Source organism: Protopterus annectens, chromosome 3.part1 (assembly GCF_019279795.1).
Source record: "Protopterus annectens isolate FY-2018-M chromosome 3.part1, PAN1.0, whole genome shotgun sequence".
NCBI classification, from domain to species: Eukaryota; Metazoa; Chordata; order Ceratodontiformes; family Protopteridae; genus Protopterus; species Protopterus annectens.
Genome location: NC_056732.1, coordinates 385,817,475 through 385,834,578, shown reverse-complemented (window position 1 = coordinate 385,834,578; position 17,104 = coordinate 385,817,475). Strand labels below are relative to the sequence as shown.

General features: G+C 38.2%; 1 protein-coding gene across 4 annotated transcripts in view; it reads right to left on the bottom strand.

The window, feature by feature from the left end:
- Window positions 1–17,104, bottom strand: part of OSBPL3 (oxysterol binding protein like 3) — a 2,414,360-nt gene that overhangs the window by 2,247,756 nt on the left and 149,500 nt on the right. Inside the window, exon 1 of one of the 4 annotated variants that reach the window (XM_044066856.1) lies at window positions 16,156–16,326. The exons of the other annotated variants lie outside the window; for them this stretch is intronic. The gene's annotated coding sequence lies outside the window, so the exon portion shown is untranslated. Of the gene's footprint in view, window positions 1–16,155; window positions 16,327–17,104 lie in introns of those variants that run through there. 4 annotated transcript variants of the gene reach the window in all.

Genomic DNA, 17,104 nt, shown 5'->3' with positions numbered 1-17,104 from the left:
TCTCTGCAGGATTCTGTGCCCTGTAAAGCAAATGCTAATAAACTGCGCATTCTTAAACTATTCTGAGAAATGTGTTATTCCTGTAGCAAAAGCATCCAGTTTTCTGCTAAATTTGCTTGAAGCAAAAGATCCACAGGTGGTAACCGAATATTTTTTTTCACTGAGAATTACAACTTTGTATTTCCAAACAACAATCGAAAGACAGCACATTTTTCATTTCTGCAGATATATTTCTTAATTTCTAACACATTGCAATACAAATGTGATACAAAAGAGGGGTACATTGAGTGAGTGTAGTTATTTGACTGCTGCCTCACTATATCTCGACATTCTCCATTTTCATTTCTTCCTTAGCATATGAAGTAATGCTACATTCTGGAAGTATCAGCAGGTATGAGAGATGATGCTGTGTTCCAGAACAGTCTACATTTGATTACGAAATATGTCTTGTATGTGTAATTGTGCTGGGATATTCCAGTAAAGTACTAAACTTGCAAAGTCATTGGAATATTCCAGTGTAACACTTGAAAACTGCAAAATCACTGCATTTGGCAAGAATTGCTGTTCCTTCTGGGGTGGGTGGCCAACACCACAGAATGATCTAGCAAGATCCAGCCTACACTGGGAAAGTACTGATTCTCATGACCTGTGGTAAACATTTTGGTTATATATAGCTAGGGCTCCATGCACTCAGGCAGAAGCCTCACCTGTGGAGTAGATGCATTGCCCAGGACGGTTTTCCTGATGAAGACTCCTGCCTGACTGCAACAGTGATTCCCAGTCAAAACTGAAGACAGGATGAAGCTTTCTCTTTATTGGTAATGTATACCTTTTTCTTTAAATGTATTGTCTAATTTCTTATTTTAGTTAAATAGAGTTTACTTAGTTTATCTGTTTTAGTGTGATTTACTGTTCAGTTACATAGAGTTCATTTAATTTTCTGTTTAGTGACAGAAATAAAGTTTGTTACTAAATTTCTTGCTCATTAGGCAATACATTACTTTGGCGTCACGGACAGGATTCGAAATGTTTAAGAAAAGGTTTATATGTGTAACTGCATTCATTGTTTTGATAAATGTATACAGGAGTATAGAACTCCAATTAAACTGTGGAAACAGATATCCTTGCTTTAGTTTAAATCATGCTAAAGTTTACAATTTCGGTGGTGCAGTGGTTAGCATTGCCGCCTCACAGCAAGAAGTTCTCTGGTTCAATCCTCGGCTGGGATGCTTTCTGTGCGGACTCTGCATGTCCTCCCTGTGATCGCGTGGGTTTCCCCTGGGTGCTCCCGTCTCCTCCCACATCCCAAAGACATGCTGTAGGTGGATTGGACACTCTAAATTGGCCCTAGGCGTGAGTGCGTTCATGTGTGTGCCTTCTGTGGAAGGTTGGGTGCCAGGTTGGCAACTTGACACCATAAGACTCCACTGCCAATCATGAGCAGACAGGTGATCTGCTGTGGCAACCCCTAACTGGGAAAAAACAAAAGAAGAAGAGACCACTGGAATGTTTCAGCCCTACTGCTCACAGTGGAATATTTTAAACAGAGATAAGGAATATCCGAGCTTAATGAAAAACACATGCCAGTGTTAAAGAAACATGACATACTGGTTAGAAAGTATATGTGCTAAGTTACATGAATTCAGTTTTTTTCCCTTTTCAAGATTTAACAAGTGTAACTGCTCCGTACTAACATAGGAATACATCAGGATTTAAAGGGGTAAAAATTAAAACAGTTAACAGCTCAAAGGGTAATATGGACATGTCCTTAGTGTTAACTACTAGAGTATTTTAATATTACATTTTCCGAAAGGATGCTAGAATGGGCAAAGCATGACAACGAAGATATTTTTAACATTCTTACAAGATGCAAGTAAAAATTACAAGGTTACATTCTAATACAGTCGGAGACCGTGAAAAAAAAAACATATAACAGGTGAGAAGTCCTAAGGCAGTTGCAAGAGGCAGGTTTCAAAGTAAATACAGACAAAAATATACAGTTCTTGTCACAAAAGTAATATTTCTAGGAATTATTATCAGACTAACAGGGAGGCCTCCTTGCTAGGAAAGGATATGGGGCATTCTGCAATTGCTAAATCCTTTGACAATTTCTGGTTTGCAAAAATTCATGGGAAACATAAAAAATGTTAAAGCAAACGTTAGCACAGGCAACGGAGCCGATAGCGCCCACCAGTAAATTACATCTTGTTTTGCAAGCTGCAGCATGAAAGGACACACTCTCAGGGGTGCTATTACAGGCTTGGCCATAAGAGGCATCTCAGAAAATGGACACTAAGTTAAGACAGGTTACTTTCTGTAGCAAAAAAAAAAAATCCCTGCATTAAACAATTTTTCACCATTTACTTAGATATAAAATAGACTATGTTCTCTGGGGTTATAGTTCTAACTCCACATTTAACAATCAAACTTTGATAAATGACAATAAAAAAATCACAGAAGACATTAGTCAGGCATTCCGCTACACTGTATGTAAATGGTGCACGTTTCTGGAAGGATGGGAAGTACTACGTTGGGTTTGAAATAGAGACATTCCAAAAGAGAGACAAACCAATTATGGTTAAGTTACCAGGATGCATTTCCGCACAAAGGGCTGAGCTAGAAGCTGCACAATATATTTTGCAGCATTTACATCCAGTAAATATTTACTTTGACAGTGCTTATATAGTAAATCTTATGAGACTACTTATGGCAAGGTGGGCTAGATGAGAAATTATTAATAGTGCAGGACTAATTCAAAAGTACAGGTTGCAGGGACAGTTCAGTATTTTAAACTTAAAAGCAAAGCATCAACAATGGATAAAACACCTGAGATTCCTATTATACAATGTGTGATAAGTTCACCTAAGACACATCAGTTAGGACATGCACAGGACGTTACATTCAGGATTGAGTGAAGACAGGCATAGGAGGGGTGGCAATGTTACATAAAAAATTAGCTCAAATATCTGTGCCAGATAAGTTACAAATGTAATCGCTATTTGAAACAATTCCAGTAACTGATCCTGTTAAATGGGAACAGCCTTTTGCTCAGCTATTATTAGAGCAGTGGCAACATGCTTAGTTTATAGACGGGCCAGTTAAATATGTAAAAAAATAGGAGATAATGGTAAGATTAGTCAGTATACTGAGCTTTGTGCAGGTGTTCAGAATTTGAGGCAAGAGACACCAGAAACATGTCATATTTATACTGATTCTTGGTCAGTAGCAAATGGACTAGCGACCTGGTTGCCTACAAGGCAGAAAAATTATTAGAAAGTTCATTCTAAGGAAATTTGGGGAAAATAATTATGGCAATCAATTTGGGAAATAATAAGTCAAGGTACTGTGACAGTTTATCACGTTAATGTACATTGTTCTGCAGACTCTCTAGAACAATGGTTTAATTCTGTTACAAACAAGAATTTCAGAAGTTAATACACAAGATGATTCTGAGCAGATGGGGATGGCAAAATAGGCACATCAGAAATGCAGACATCTGGGAGGAAAAAGCCACTTACAGCTGGGCACAAACAAGAGGAATTACACTTTCATTAGATTTAATTAAAATTGTTATATTACAGTGCCCGGTATGTTAATACTTAAAGGCCTGTACCTCATACAGTTCAGGGACATATAGGATTTGGAAAGTTAACAGGACAAATATGGCAAACTGATTACATTGGTCCTTTACCATCTAATAAGGGCAGCCAATACACATGTAGAGCAGTAGACACTTACGCTGGATATCTTACTGGTTTTCTGTGCTGACTAGCGGCACAGGTAAGTACTCTGAAAATCATAGATTTGCTCATTCCGTATTATGAAATGCCTTTGCAAATACAAAGTGACAATAGTTCTCACTTTAAAGGGAGAATAGTACAAAAATTTGCAAAACAGCATAACATTAAATGGGTGTTCCATATACCCTATTACCCACAGGCATCAGGATTAATTGAAAAAATGAATAAATTACTTAAAGACCAGTTAGGAAATGGTACTCTGCAAAACTGGAGAAATAATTAAAATATGGCATTAAAGATTTTAAATAATAGACCAATTTCATCAACAAAAATACCATTAAATGAGAATGTTACTCCAGCATTGCAGATCATAGGTTCATCGGTAGGTACCTGGCTACTGGCCCTAGGGCCTATACAAGCCTAGCCAAAAAGGTACCTTGGTTTTCACCACCCAAGAAAATTAATTTCCTGTGCCCCTGTCAAGCAGAGCCACAGAAGTGATCCCTGGGGTGAATTTCCTATTTCCCATCCAATCATCAAGATTTTTCTTGAAGAGTGTTAATGAGGTGCTCTGTTTGACAGATAGGTACTCTGTTCCAGAGTATGGGAAGTCTCTGGGACAGGAATCTATCCCTCCAGCATGTTCTGTTTAGTGTGGTGACAAGGTTTTGGTCCCTAGAGCGTGTAGCTCGGAGGGATTGGGATTTCTTTAAGTGGAGCATGTCCAACAGCTCTAGATTTGACATAGCTTTGTATGTTAGGCAGAGATCGCCTCTGAGTAGGCAATATGCGACAGAGTAAAGCTGGAGTTTTTTGAGACAGTCTGCGTAGGGCATCTGTCTGAGGCCATTAATCCTCTTTGTGAGGTATTTCTGCAGCTTTTCCAGTTGTTGTAGATGTCTTGTAAGGTACATACCAAAAAGGGGCATTGTACTCTATAATGGGTCTAATGAGTGTCGAGTAGAGGGAAATAATGACCTCTTTTTTCCTGGAAGAGAAACCTTTTGTGATGAGGTGTGCCATGTAAAAGGATTTCCTGACCACTGTGATGATGTGATTATCAAAGGAGAGACTACTGTCCACCTGTGTCCCAAGGTCTCTTATCACACTTTTGGTGTTAAGTAGACTACTGCCTATGTGGTAGTTCATGGGTACAGAGTTTTTACCAAAGGAGATGACAACGCACTTTTTGGCATTGAGCTTGAGGCCATGGCTTTGACACCAGGCATCTGTCTCAGTGAGGCCCTTTTGTAGGATGTCCACATCGTTAGGAGTTTCGATAATGGCTCCTAGTTTGCAGTCATCTGTGAACTTCATTAGCCAAAGACCTTCTGTGTTTGGTATCTACTTCTCTGAAGTACAGGCTAACAGGAGAGGACCCAGGACTGAACCCTGTGGTACTCCACTTGTCACTGGTCTGGAGTTTGATTTGGAGTCTGCTACTTTCAGTGTGGGTTCTGTCAGTAAGCCAGTTGGCAATCCATCTTGTGACATAGGGATTTATACCTAGTTTAGTGAATTTATCTATAATTCCAGAGTGGGGGATATTGTCGAACGCCTTGGCAAGATCTAGATAGGCTGTGTGAACCACCTTACCCTCATCTATGGCTTTGGTGACTGCTTCAAAGAAGTCTCTCAGGTTTAGGAGACATGATCTGCCTTTTACATACCCGAACTGTGTGGGGTCCAGAGTTTGGATCTCTCCAATGTCTTTGTTTATGAGTTCCATGATGATACATTCCATGGTCTTGCAGACCAGGCTCGTCACGCTAATGAGCAGTAGTTCCCAGGGTCTGTCATGGCTCCCCCTTTGTGGAGTGGGATAACTGTCATGGTGCGCCATTCAATGTGCACAAAGCCTGAGGTAAGGCTATGACTAAACATGGTACTTAGGTGGGGTGCCAGTTCATTCTGTAGTTCGTGAAGAAGACAGCCTGGGATGTTGTCAGGTCCCATGAATGCTGTGTTCTTGGCTTTGGAGAATGAGGTTTTTACCTGTGCAGCCGTGATTACAGGTACTTTGCATTCTTCCGGTATAGAGATGGGCCCTTTAGGGGATGACAGTGGGGTAACGTTAGCACTGAACCTATCTGCCAGGATGTTGGTAATATCAGTTGTTCTGTATACTTAGTGCCATTGTGCTGTAACTCAGAGCAGATTTAAGTGGTGCCATTGAGATTCTTGATATAGCTATAGAATGCTTTGTGGTTGTCTTTAGAATCAGTGGTGATTTTGTTTTCATAACTAGCTTTGGAGGATTTTATGAGGGATCTCAGCTTCTTACTGAGGCTGACCAGGGAGTTCCTCCAATCATGGGATTTTACTCTTTTTTGCAACAGTTTCTTTCTTCTGTTGTAGAGTTTGTTTATAGCAGGGGACCACCAGATTGGCTTCTTTTTTTTTGAGGATAGCATCTTGTTTCTTTTAGGGATTGCATGATCCATGTACTCGTGTAAGTGCTTACAAAGTGCATTTGTGTAGGATTCAGCAGTCGTACCTTTATTGTCCATCTGCATGGGTGTCGTGAAGTTTGCCACTTCTGTCTTAAGAAGCATGAAGTTGGCTTTAGAGAAATTTTTTTAAGGTTGTTTCCCTAATGGGGGTTTGGGACGGGATGTGGATGTCTAGGGTGATTAGCTTGTAGTCTGATCTGACCAATGAGGAACTGACCTCTGGTGTGGAACACCGGTCGTCCATGTTGGTGATGACCAGATCTAGGATATTGCTGGCCCTGGTGGGGGTGTGGATAAGTTGATCAAAGGCATTGGAATTTATGAATTCCAGAGAACATTGAGCAAAAGAGTTGGTACAAGAGTAGTTTTCTCAGTTAATGGTGGGGTAATTGAAATCACGCAATATTAGGGTGTTGGGTTGTACCCTAATATTTTCCAGTGCATCAAGAAAAGAGGAGTGGGAATCCTGGGGCATGGTGGGGGGTCTGTAGCAAGCCACAATCTGGATTGCGGTCTTGCCCAGAGTTAGTTGAACTTGGAAAATCTCGGATGCATTATGCCGAGCAACTAGCCTGGAGGTGTGGATATCCTTAATGAATATGGACATGCCTCCACCTTTAGTGTTTCGGTCCGGGTTAGGTGGCCGTAAGGTGTGGTATGATTTATAGCCTGGCAATGCAGGGGTGCTCTCTGGAGCTTTGAACCAGGTCTCTGTCACTGCACAGATGTCGATGTTCTCCATTTTAAGGATCGCCTCGAGTGAGTGCATTTTGAGATTTAGACTTCTAGCATTGACTAGCATTACCCTCAGATTTTGCTTGCTTGTACCTGTTAGGGTGGTGAATTTGTCATTAGGACCTTGCCTAAAAAGGCACTATAGGGGTGGCAAGAGCCTTTGCCAGTATCCGGAATCCCAAGGGCGACAGGTGCAGGCCATCTCTGGCAAAGCATCGTGGTCTGTCGATCATGTCATCCCAGGCAGACAGATGCTGAATTCTCTCATAATGACACCAGAAGCTTGGCCAATTGTTAAAGTCAATAATTTTGTCCTTGTACTGTGGTATCATTCTAGGTGATGGCAGGATGCTACTCAGGGCTAGGGTCATACCTGCCTAGGCTACAAGATCGGAGAGCTCCTCCATATGTGACGACAAAAAACAATCACATATTGGGAAACTCAGGCAGGTGCATTAGCTCCTACTAGAGCCACACCTGACACTGCAGGACTGAGTCTATATTTGATGAATGCCTACAAAATACTGCCATGGTCAGTTCAACTAATTGAAACCGGAACTAACTGGAATTCCAACAAAGTATTTTGGTTGGATAGTGCCTCAGTCAACACTTGCTTTGAAAGGTGTTTGGGTTGTGGAGGGAGTAATTAAGGCAGATTACTAAGGGGAACTTAAAATTATTTTGTTAAATACTTCAGGTGAGAATGCTCATGTACGGAAAAAAGGATAAGGTAGCCCAAATATTTATTGTACCTGTTAGGCTGCACAGTCACCAGAGGGCAGTCACCGCCTGTTGCTGCCTTTGAGTCTGAACAAATATCCGGAATGCATGAAATCAATTCAGATGCAAAAATATGGGTCCATGAACCCAATAAATAACCTCAACAAGCAGAAGTTATTGCTACTGGAAATGACAATACTGTTTCCTTTATTAAACCAGGAAAGGAAAAATGGGAATATGTACCTGCAGATTGGTGTTATTTACGAGAATAATTATGCTATTTTTCTTTGATTTCAGATTCTAACTCCAGTCCATGTAGTGTTAACTGCTGGTGTTCTCACTGTGTTATACGAAGTCCCTTTGGCAGAGTGCGTAACACCAGGAGTAAAAGCAACCAGAGTCAACTCAACAGTAATCCACGGGAAATGGGTTGCTAGTGCACAGAATAGGACACAACATACTTTTACCTGCCCTGCTGGACAAGAATATTCTACTGTTAGTTTGACTTCCAAAGGAAATCTAACTATTTGGAGGGCGAGGAGAAGACATTTTTATGTCCAACTACTGAATGATGGACCAACTACAGTAAGAATCCAAAATTACACGGACATAAAATGTTGCAATTGTAAACATGAACAGACATATCAAGAAAATTATTACTTTTGTCAACAGGGAACTGATGTTTATAATGAATCAATTGACATACTGAAAATTACTGTATTGTTTTGTACAAATGCAACTCAAATCATAAATAGAAAGACATGGGCTTCACAAATAACTGCATTGAATAACAATCCCAAAGCTCATTTTGACCAAATTGAGTACCTTCTATGCGTATATATGTAGGAGAGAAATATCAAAAGACTGTGTTACATTTTAATATTACTTTTCCAAGATTAGGTAAGTGCAGGCAAAAAATTAGCATGGTATAGTACTTTATTAGGAGGTATTGGTACGGGGTTAGGAACCTTGAATGCAATTGATGTTGAAGTTTTACCTAATAAAATTAAAGCTGTGGGTCAGGATATTTCACAAATTATACATTTACAAGCTCAGTAAAATCCTACAGTTTGGCACACCCCAAAACAGCTAGTTAGTTATAAGAAAAAAAATTTAGATCAATGTAATGATTCTGTGGTTTCTAATTTAAAATTTGATGCAAATGTCACTAGGTTTGTAAATTGGACAACATGTACCTTACAGTCTTTTTATGTTTCAATGCAGAAAAATCTTGTGCAGACCAAATTAATGCTTAAGAATGAACATGTCTGGAAACAATTATTTATCCAATTGATACCTAGTACTAATTGGATAAGGCTGTTTTCTGAAAAAAATAAAATGTATAGATAGTTTTTGTAGATGTTATATTATGCATTATAATGTCACAAATGCAAAAATGATGTGTTAATTTGTAACCTTGCCACTGGTATTTGGACCTCCTTCATATCCATTCCAATACTGGTTACCCCATTTAGACGGAAACTACATTGACTACTCAAACAGAACACACAAATTAGAGCATTGTACTGAAACAATGGATGGACTCATCTGTGGACAACATTCCTCTATATATGAACCATGTTTACTTCAGCATTCCATCAATATCTGTAAATGGACTACATTACCTCCTATTTTTGAGATGTTCATAGAGTTAGCAGCACAGTTTATATGTTTAGTGACAAATGAAACGTTGTCATATGCCTTGAGAAATCCTTTTGTAGGTTGCCTAGATAATGTAACTCATTTGAACTGGTATAATGAAACTTGTATCTTTTCTCCTGAAACATATATTAATGTATTTCATACCTGGTCACCAGACAAGCTGGAATATCATAATTTAACATTCAACCTGAATTCTTTGCATAAAGTATTGGACAATACACAACATCTTGAGAAACATTTACAGGCAGTAAAACATAGTATTTTACATCAAGAAATGACAAGTATTATTGTAGGGAATAAGTTTGTTAGTTTAGCCAAGAAAACAGAATCAGATACAGCACATAATTGGTGGGATATACTTACTGGATGGTCAGCATCTGGCACTAACTTGTTAAATTGGTTGATACACCCAATTTTAGTTTTGATGATTATTTTGATTTTATTGACATTCTGGAATTGTGCATTAACATATTGCGTTTATAACAAGGCAAATACAGTTTTAAATGTCAGATATAAGTGAGTCAATAGTCAAGGGGCCGAATGTGATATGAATGTGATATGAAAGAGGGGTACATTGAGTGAGTGTAGTTATTTGACTGTTGCCTCATTACCTCGACAGTCTCTATTTTCTTCATTTCTTCCTTAACATATGAAGTAATGCTATATTCTGGAAGTGTCAGCAGGCATGAGAGATGATGCTGTGTTCCAGAACAGTTTAGTGATTTCAGCAAAGTCACTACATTTGATTATGAAATATGTCTTGTATGTGTAACTGTGCTGGGAAATTCCAGTAAAGTACTAAACTTGCAAAGTCATTGGAATCATACCTCTCAACCTGGAAACATCAAAAATCTGGACAAGGCCCATGAAAAATAGGTACAAATCTGTATGCTGTTTAACATAAAATTTGCATACATAATTATGTAACCCCGCCCAATCCAATGGAATTGTGGGATATCAAAATTCAAATGCAAACTGAAGAACAGACAACCAAAAAATGGCACCAGAGTCCCCATGCAGTCATTCCAATGTCCCATTACCTGGCTATTTCGCCCCATTTACCATAAACACTAGTGTGCATAATGCTTTACTTCTACAATGATTATTTGGATTTTATTTTTACACTTTACAGCACAATGCACAAACACTAATAGACATCTGTTAAACAAAGCAATACTGTCTCACAATGAAAATAGACTTGGCATTAAAATTTCTGCCCTTGAAACTCACATTCATTAAAATAACATTGAAATCTATACCACATCCAAAGAAAATGCACCTGACCAGTGGTGCATAAAGATTACTTTTCAGCTGTTTTCAAATCATTGGCCCCTTGCATACAAAACAAGAAACATACATGTATTTTTGATACACCTTCCTGACTTTAGTAAATTATATTCCTTGTATAATTACAGCACACTTGTTATACACAGCACATTTTAAATTTATTGTTTGAACATTTTTTTCAGTAGGCAATGAAACAAAATGCATGAACCAGTAATGACAAAACTGCCCAATCAAAACATTTCCATCATAAAAGTCTACACACACACACACACACACACACACACACACACACACACACACACACACACTATACATATAAAAATAGAATGACAGTAGTGTAAGGCATAGGCTTCTTGCACAGCTTCTTACACTTAATTTCAATTTAAGTTTTTTTTTCTTTTGGGGGGGGGGGGCAAAAGGCCAAAAACCAGGGACACATTTTAAACATTGCTTGTATAATTTTGGAAAGTTGCTAGAATAAAATGTTGTGTTACTAGCAAGTATTGGAACACAGGACCCTATGCACTGCAGTCAGAGCAACATACCACTATGCCAAATCGGCAGCTTGTTTCCAAAAAGATGGGAAGACTGAAACCTAAATTACTATCATTTAGTGAATTCAGTTCTCACTTCTCACCATAGTTCTCAACCTCTTAGCACAAAAAAACCTGGACAAAGCCAACAATGGGGGAATACAACCCCAAAATAGGTACACATTTTCAAATAGTGATCTTATAAACTTAGAAAATTGCTAAAATAAAAGATTTTGTTACCATTTATTTTCTGAAGAATATGAAGTCTGAAATTCAAATGCCGGTCATTATTTAATAAATTCAACCTTCACCTTCAGTGATTTGTCACAAACATCCTGAAACCACAGATTTTATGAGGAACAGATCAAAAAATTCACAAGTGGTGGTGGCTAGGGACATTAGGCTCCTTTTACCCTATACCCAGGGTACAGGGTTTGAGCCAGAGTACTCCAGCCACCACTACATGCCCTCCCTAACCTCATTTACATGTGACACCAGACCTTACTCTATTCAGCAGACTGTCTTACAGATCAGAGGGATTTATGGGTATTTATGAATAGGGACAGCACTGCCCATTACATATGGCACCTTGAACAGCTTGAAGTACTAGGAAAGGTGACTAAATCCAAACCTTGAGTATTACAGTAAGCCAGCCATTTTTTGTCCTTAATCAAACTGTACAATCTCCTACTCACTTTTATGCCTTCATTGTCCACCACATTTTTCACAAGAATGTTGCCAGTATTTTTAAGTCAGTTTTTTTCTTCTGTAATTGCTATATATTTGCTTTCCCTTTTGGATAATATCTCTCCATACCTTACCACCTCCCATCCACAAACACTTTCTATTCTCTCCCTTTGAAGATTATAACCCTAAATATCTGACTTCCAGTTACATGATTTGGTGCATCATTTCATCACAATTATGACAGTACACAGAGGACTACCACTAGGGGTTAATTTGTCAAGTGATGGATACATTACTTTCGTCAAATTAAATAGTTTGCTTATTACAGTTTTCCTTTCATAATAAACATCCTGCTCATCTGTGTTATTTCTGGCATGTCATTGTAAGTATCTTTGTATCCAATATCCTCTTTTCTCCTTAAGTCATTCGTGGGTCAGTGATATTACGATATTGCATAAAAGGTAAGAAAGTATATTGGAACCCATGCACAACAAAGGCTCCTGCCTGCCGCTGTGTGGTTTCCATAACAAGAAACTCTCAGGAAAAACATGAGAAGCTTTTACTGTTATGAAAAGAGCAATGTAGAATACATTCAGATGCAGAGCTCCAGTGAATTGTACTGTTCTTTGTTTTACATATACACACACACACACACACACACACACACACACACACACACACACACACCCTTACCTTATGATTCAACAGCCATAAGATATCCATCTACATAATGGACGAAAACAGCTCGCTTGCAGCTACAATGGTTTCCGATGAATGGAAACAGCTAACTGCTTCCACGCCAGCATCTGAACAGAAGACTTGCTTTCTGATGAATGAAGTTGCAACAGAACTGCTTCCAAAATAAAGTTTTCTGATGATAACTCTTCCCGCCGCTTGCATTTGAACAGCCCAGCCGTAAATGTGTGCAGAGCTATTCCAATAGGCTGTTAGGCTGGTAGCACTGACGGCGCTGACGTCATCTCGCACGTGATGACGTCAGCCAAAACACCATGAAAATGTAAAAATAAGTGGAAAAAAATTGGAAATGATGGGGTGCCATTTGAGAATCGTGGCACCCCATCGTTTGGACCCCAAAACTCGGTAAAAACAGAGGAATTCGGGACGGTTGGGAGGTATGATTGGAATATTCCAGTGTAACACTTGAAAATTGCAAAATCATTGCATTTGGCAGGAATTGCTGTTCCTTTTGGGGTGGGTGGCCAACATCACAGAATGATCTAGCAAGATCCAGCCTACACTGGAAAAGTACTGATTCTCATGAGTTATGGTAAACAATTTGGTTATATATAGCTGGGGATCCCTGCACTCAGGCAGAAGCCTCACCTGTGGAAGTGGGCGCACTGCCCAATACTGTTTTCCCGATGAAGACTCCTGCCTGAATGCAACGGGGCTTCCCAGTCAAGACTGAAGATAGGATGAAGCTTTCTCTATCGGTGATGTATACCTTTTTCTTTAAAAGTATTGTCTAATTTCCTATTTTAGTTAAATAGAGTTTACTTAGTTTTCTGTTTTAGTGTGATTTACTGTTCAATTACATAGAGTTTATTTAGTTTTCTGTCTAGTGACAGAAATAAAGTTTGTTACTAAATAATTGCTTTAGTGTGAAGTGAATTATTTTGAATCCTGCTCATTAGACAATACACACGTTTATTCAATATCCTATATGTGGGTGGTGATCAAATAAGACAGAAATACTATTGATGAGGTCTAACATCCATAAAGGACAGGGTGTACGGGTTCAGTTCATTAAAATTTATAATACATACACCCCACATTCTGCACATCTTAAGCCTGATTTTTGATTAATTCATAAAAGCATCATAAAATGTGGATATTGCATTTCGCAGCAGCATATCATGGCCCCTTTGCTGCACTGTAAAGTGATCCTTCTGTTCACAAAATAAAAGGCCAGTTCTGAATCAATTTAAGTATCACCCCCCTCCCCCATTTAATCTGTAAAGTTTGAAATAATTTGTAACCATTGGAATATCCTGTGAACTATCCATAACAGCAGGGTGCAATTATTTTTAATTTAAGAGCAGAAACAACCTTCTTATACTAGCCTACAGAAAATTAAAACTGACAGACATTAAAACAAAAAGATGGAGAGAAGTTAAAATGGTTTGGATAAAATTAAACTAGACACTACACATAATAGCCAATAAATAAAATAAGGTCAAAGTTAAAATGCTAATCGCTGGAGGACTGACAGACATTCTACTGCCACAACAATGTAGGAAAACTGCAGACATTGTATTAACTTACAATAGCATGAATAACAAAGTAACATTATAACAATATAGAGATTAGCAAAAGTAAACAATGTTTTATTTTATTTAACCAAATAACAGGACCAAAGAACAAGAGAAAAGACAATCAGCTTTTGTCATATAAACTAATGGAAATTAAAACAGAAAAACTGTTTCCTCTAAAATAAAGAATATTTACCATGCAGCATAATAAACAGTGTTTTAGAAAGTATATGTGCTTCTAAACACTATGTTCTTGAATACTCAGGCCTCTAATTTTCTATATTCTGAATAGACCTTTACAAAATAAGCATTCTAGACAACCTTAATAATGCAGAGTTATGATTTCTGGTTAGATAAACTAATTACTCATTTTCAACCAGAAAGGAAACTTTTAATTTGCTGTCGTCATATGACTATGAGGACATTTACTGCTTTTGTTAATATGAAAGGGATGTAAGAAAATAAGTCATGCTGAACAAATGATACCACAATTCAGAAGTTTTCCCTGTGGAAACAGAGGAGAAAAAGATCTGACAGTTGTAAATAATTGCTTAGGGAGAACCATGCAACACAACTTAGAGGGCAGTTGCAAAGAACAAACATATGCTGAACTGCATAGCTTGGGGAACAGACTGAAGAGACGACAAAGTCATCTTTGTATTGTATAGGACATATAAGGTTGAATCTAGAATGTATAAGCACTTCTTGCAGTGGCAAATGTACAAAAAAGGGACATTAGGCTCGTAAAATGAATGGAACCAAGCTTTACTTAAATTCTGAAAGACAATCGATTCTCGGCTGGAGTGCCTTCTGTGTGGAGTCTGCATGTCCTCCCTGCGGTCGAGTGGCATTCGAAAGACATGCGTAGAATGGGTATGCCTTTGTTAAAGGTTGGGCGTCGAGCTGGCACCTCGGCACCCATAAAAAAAAAAAAAAAAAAAAAAAAAAAACTACTCCCAATCATTAGTGGACCAGAGTTCCGCTGTGGCAACCCCTAACCGGGAAAAGCTGAAAGAACAAAAAAAGTAGTTGAGACGTGAGGAAAAAGTCTGTATACGTAAAAAAAGAAGAAAAACACACTAGTCAAAGATGTTGGGTACAGGAGAACAGTGCATGTGTGGCTGATGAAAGGGGTCAGGCTGAGACCAACTTATAGAAATACTACTTCACAAAAAAGGTGGAGCTCTGGACTTTTCTGCCACAGGCAGAGAAAGAGTTCAGAACCAAGGAGGTATTCAAAGATGCCTGGGAGAGATTACAGAGGGATGAGACTGTAGTAGGTAAGGGCAACTGCAAAGAAGCTAACAGTACAAATGAGCAGGGGGGGATCTATAACCATATTAAATATCATCAGAGTTATAAGCCTTTACTCAGTGTGGGGAAATATAATCACAAGAAACAGTGACCATTTTCAATATCCTATCCTGTTATATTATACCATTTTCTTTCTAATAACTCAATGCTGTGGCTGCTGTCACGTTCAAGTGTCATACACCTGAGAGAGTAGGATATACCACTTGGTACTAGACAACCATCACACATGACAGGATGAAGGCCTGTGTTTCTTTGTTATCATAAGCAAAGAGAAGCACAACCTTCTTGCCACTGCAATATACACAGTTTTAATATTTCTCTGTCTGCAATCAAGTAATTTACAAGAAAATGTTTGTATGTTCCAAGAATTGTGCTTTCCAGACAAGATATGTAGGTCACATTCCTTCTACGGTAATAAAGATAATTTTAAATTTCCTTATGCTGGAAAAGGAAATATGCCCCTCTATTTCAAATTTTTTTGTCAATTATTTCAACTGGGTAGTACCTGTAAATGGTCAGTTGTGATCAGTGTACTACCCCAATTTAAATAAAATTAAAATAAAAACACAAACCACAAACATCACAAATGCCACAGCATTAATTCAAAGTTCTGTGCACAAAGAAACGATATGTGGCTGCATGCATTTAGCCAAAAAGTACAACTCTAATGACCAGATCCTTGTTATTTATTATTCCTGCTTTACATGGTACATATCTTTGTACGTATCTTATTGTTTATACAGCTTCATACCTGAGCATAACAAGGACAGGACCTGAACGGCAGTACTGTTTAGAGATCGCTAACTGCTACAGGAGGAATCAATTTACGTTGGAGTCCAAAGTTATTCTCCAGTTTCAAACACACTTTTGCATTCCTTTAAGCTTTCTCTCTCTCTAGCCCTGCAATTTTCTTTTTCTTTTCTTTTGTAGGCTGGAAGTAAACAAAAAGGCAGTTTTGTGTTACCAGTATAGGGTCATACAATAATTGCCCCAAGAGCGACCCATTGTCATTGAACTCTTATATCACATTTTAAGAGCCTGCCGCACAAAATGTCAATCAAAACATGTCTCAGAATGAACCTTAACCAGTTTTACTAGGCATTTCTCAAGGCAAAACAAATAAATAAAAAAAACATTCTCACCCTGCTTCTTTATGTTCACTGTTATCACTACTACATGCATTTTATAATTTGCTGTCTTTAATTTTATGTGTCTTCATTAACAATTCCACAGTTTTCAATAAGGAAACATTTTTTTCAAGAGACAAAATACAACAAACCTGTTTATATGTTTTGTAAACTACAAGTAATGAGAGAGAAAGCACAAAATAAACATTTTTTTAGCAGCCACACAATCAATCAGTGTAAACAAAAATAAAATGAAAACACAGAGTAAACAAATAAAATGAATAGCAAGACAAATAGGTGCTGGTACATGAACTGAAGTATCTCTATCCTTTACAGGACTAAAAGGTATTATAGTATGCCCTATTTAACTGATGTACTGTAAATTGTATGTTAGTCCAATGGACAGCATCATCCCTGTGTTCCAAAGTCAGTATTTTTCACACACCTTATCAACACATTGTCTTCACATCTTCTACTAAATGTCACAAGAGCTCTATACAAGTCAAGAAGAAACCCGTACACATTTATTAGAGGTTAAATGTATATAGGATCATAGGAAGTTACTAGGCTATT